A 4,352-nucleotide genomic window follows, 5' to 3' on the forward strand; every position below is an offset into this window, starting at 1 on the left:
GTGTGTGTGTGTTTGTGTATGTATGTGTTTGATTGACCACTCTGGAAGTCTGGTGAAGCTTATGGACCTCTTCTCTGAATGATGTTTTTAAATGTATAAAATAGGCTTACAAAGGAAGCTATATTAAAGTACAGTTGCCAGTTACCATATATATGTATATATGTATGTATGTATTTAATTTTTTTGTGTGGGGCAATGAGGGTTAAATGACAGCTAGTGGTCACACAGCTAGTAAGTGTCAGCACAGCTAGTTGGTCACACAGCTAGTAAGTGTCAAGTGTCTGAGGCCGAATTTGAACTCAGGTCCTCCTGAATCAGGGCTGGTACTTTATCTACTGCACCACCTAGCTGCCCCCCTAAGTTAAAAAAAAACTTTTTTTAAATTTTTTTTTTTGGTGAGGCAATTGGGGGTAAGTGACTTGCCCAGGGTCACACAGCTAGTAAGTGTCAAATGTCTGAGGCTGGATTTGAACTCAGGTCCTCCTGACTTCAGGGCCGGTGTTCTATCCACTGCACCACCTAGCTGCCCCTGCCCCCTAAATTTTAAAAAGAGTTCATGGTCCCCAGGTTAAAAACTCTTTGTCTAGTCTGATGTCTATTTTTTTAATTGGGTAGCAGTCCTTACTTAAACCCCAAGACCTGACACCTACAAGATCTCAGGGACATTAAGATCACATCATATCAGATTAACCTAATTTCTTTTTCTGATAGAGTTCCTGAAGTGGTAGATGAAGGGAATACCATAGATATAATTTATCTATATTTTAGCAAAGCATTTGACAAAACCTCTGATGCTAGTATTGTGGAAAAGGTGGACATATAGACTTGATGATAATGCAATTAGATTAACTTGGAACCTGTTGAATGGATCAACCAAAAAACAGCACTCTGATGACTACACTGTTTAACATTTTAATCAATGACATAGATGTGTATTTGCCAAAATTTCTGGGAAGGATAATCAACACACTGGTCCCATTTATAGCTCGAGGAGTCTCTTGTCACATTACCTAGTTCTGTGCCCTAGGTTTTCCCGTTGTCAGCACTTAAGACCCTCATTGCTATTTGATTAATGAAGCGGGTAATAGTATCATTTATATATAGCCAGAAGGCTCTTTGGATGACATTTTTTAAAGTAATAAAACATTTTTATTTATAGTTTTGGGTTCCAATTTTTATCCCTCCTTACCTTTCTCCCCTCCCTCCTTCCTGAGGTGGTAAGCAATCGGGGTATAGGTTGGTTATACATGTGTGATTATATAAAACATTACCATATTAGTCATTTTGTATAAGAAAACTTGAATAAAAGAAAAACAATGAAAGTAAATGAAAAATAACATGCTTCAGTCCGTTCAATTGATATCAGTCCTTGGGGCCAGCTAGGTGGCGCAGTGGATAAAGCACTGGCCCTGGATTCAGGAGGACCTGAGTTCAAATCCAGCCTCAGACACTTGACACCTACTAGCTGTGTGACCCTGGGCAAGTCACTTAACCCTCAATGCCCTACAAAACAAAAAACAAAACAATATCAGTTCTTTCTTTGGAGGTGGATAGTATGCTTTATCAATAGTTGGATGACATATCCAAACCTTTATTTTATAAATGAAGAAACTGAGGCCCAGGGAATTTGGGGTCATTTGCTAAAAGTCACCCAAATAATAAGAGTTAGAGGCAGGATATTCTTGCCTCCTTTTTAAAAAAAAATCTAAAATGCATCCTTTACTTAGCCAATTGGACTATACACATTATTTTTAACTTCTATACATACTATTCCTTGTGTATAGATCTGGTTATGTCAACACTCTGCCCCAAACCTGTAGTGGTTCCCTTGCCTGAATAAATCCCAAATTCCTCTGTCTGGTATCCAAGCTCCTTCAGTGTTCTGGATTCATTCTAACTTCCCAGCATTATCTAACATTATTCTCCTTCACACATTGTACACATTGGCCAAACTGAACTACTCTCTTTCCTGGTTGGTTCTGGACCTATCTAGATGTACTTTTTACCTGCATTGTCTATTCCTCTTCTGCTTATGAATTCTTACCTATTCTTTAAATTCCTTCAAAAGGATGAAGGAGATAAGCATTTATTAAGCCCCTACTATGGGCCAAGCACTGTGCTCAGCACTTTACAATTAGTATCTCATTTGATCTTCACAACAACCCTGTGAGGTAGGTGTTATTATCCCTTTTTTATAATTGAGGAAGCAGATGCAATCAGAAGTCAGGTAACTTTCCCAGGGTCGCACAGCTAGGAAGTGTCTGAAGCTGGGCTTGAACTGGGTCTTCCCTCTGCCAGAACCATCTCTCTATCCACTATTCCTTAGTGCTTAAAAAAAAACACCCTCCTTCTCCATGAAGTCTTCCCAGGTCATTGCTAGAGCACTACATTTTACATCTCTCCAATGCACTTATCATGCAATAGTGCATATTTAAGTTTGTGTTGGTTTCATCTTCTCATAGAATGATGAAGGCAGGGGCTTGTCTTTTCTAAATTTCTTATTTCCCTCTGGAATGGGCACAGTACTTTGCACACAGTAAGAGCTCCATAAATGTTTGTTGACTAGTGTTGAATTTCTCTGAGCAGGAGGGGGAAGGCCCGGAGCTAAGTTGTGGCCTGGATGTCTCTTTTTCCTTGGCTAGAAAGTCTTTCCTGGGCCCCAGCTAAACTCCTTTCTCTCCCCCTGCCCCTACTTTATAACCAGGCATTTCTCTAAGCATAGGGACAAGGTTCTATTTTGTCCTCTGGGGGCCTGCACCACTCCCTGCTCGCCTTCAGTTTCTTCTCTCTGGTGATCAGGTCTTTCCAACCTGTTAGGACCTTGAGGGAGGCAGGGAGGAAGGGGACGTGGTGTTGGACAGGCCACAGAGAACCTTAGGGATGGCATTTATTGAGTGCTTACTATGTTCCAGGTACTGTGCTAAGCACCAAGGATACAAAAAGAAGCAAGCAAACAAACAAAAAGCCCAAAATAACAAGAAATCCCTGTCTCATGGAGCTCAGGATGATGACAGTCTATCCAGCAACTGCTAATGTTAGGAGATGTGGACTGGATGATTGGATGGCTTGGTTACCCAGTAGATTTTGATCTGGCCAACTGGAGAAATGTTCTAGAATATTCTAGGCTATATTTGCATTTGAGGAAACTGAAGCTTGGAAGATGAAACACATAAAAGATGCAAACCCAGGTCTTCTATCTCCAAATCTGGTGTTTTCTTGCTGTTGCAACATTGTTGTCTACTTAAAGTTGGTTCCCTCCTATTCTTACCTTTCCATTAAATCACAAGATTTCAGAAATGGTTAGAGTTGTGGGCCATCTAATCCAGTCTATAGTGGAACAAAAAAAATCCCTTTTACAACACTTCATAGAAGTATGTGCTCATCAAGCCTTTCCTGGAATACCTCCAAATAGAAGCAACTCACACGCTTCCCAAGACAGCCCATTCAACTTATGGACAACACTAATTATTAGGGAGATTTTTCCTTTTTATCAGGCTAAAATCTACCTCTCTGAAACTCCTACTCATTTACTTCCATGTTTGTTCTGGAGCCAAGAGGAACAATAGTCCTCTTGAATAGGGCAGATCTAAAAATATGCGAGGAGAGCAATCATGCCCCTGGAAAGAAGTTTGCAAACTTTAAAGCATTGTATAAATGGCAGTTATTGTTCTTATTATCATAGTTTTTTTTTTTCTCTTGGCTAAACCTATCCAGATCCTTACAAATAATCATCATATGATAGGGTTTCTAGTCCTCTTGCCATACCGGTCACTGCCCTCCTCCGTCCGCCAGGTCCCCCCTTACCCTCTCCCTCCTCCTCAATTTCCCTCGCTTCCCACCACCAGATGGACACCAGTTTGTCAAAATTCTTTCTCAGTGTAGCTCATGCTGCTAAACAGAATACAGCAGAAATGGTCTGATGGGGATCGATAACGTCGTTTGGAATTTTGACATCTGGCACAAGAACAGAAAATATTTCAAGTAAATCAACCACAGAGGAAAGACTATGGAGACTACCCCTCCCCATCCCCAGGTGGCTCCCCAAATAGTTAAATCCCATTGTTGAAGGGACCACTCTCGGAGGAGTAGGGTGGGATGAAACAGGATGGAACTTACCTGATGTGTAGTGGATGGTGGGACCACAGCACAAAATCTGGTAGCTTTCAAGTTTGAGTTATTCTTGCTATGTAGTGACTTGCCTAGGGTCACACAGCTAGTAAGTGTCAAGTGTCTGAGGCCGGATTTGAACCCAGGTCCTCCTGAATCCGGGGCTGGTGCCTTATCCACTGCCTACCTAGCTGCCTCTCTATGTAGTTTTTATGTGACTGACAGGGTGAAAGTACTGCCTGAAT

This window comes from Dromiciops gliroides, chromosome 4 (assembly GCF_019393635.1).
Source record: "Dromiciops gliroides isolate mDroGli1 chromosome 4, mDroGli1.pri, whole genome shotgun sequence".
Taxonomy (NCBI): domain Eukaryota; kingdom Metazoa; phylum Chordata; class Mammalia; order Microbiotheria; family Microbiotheriidae; genus Dromiciops; species Dromiciops gliroides.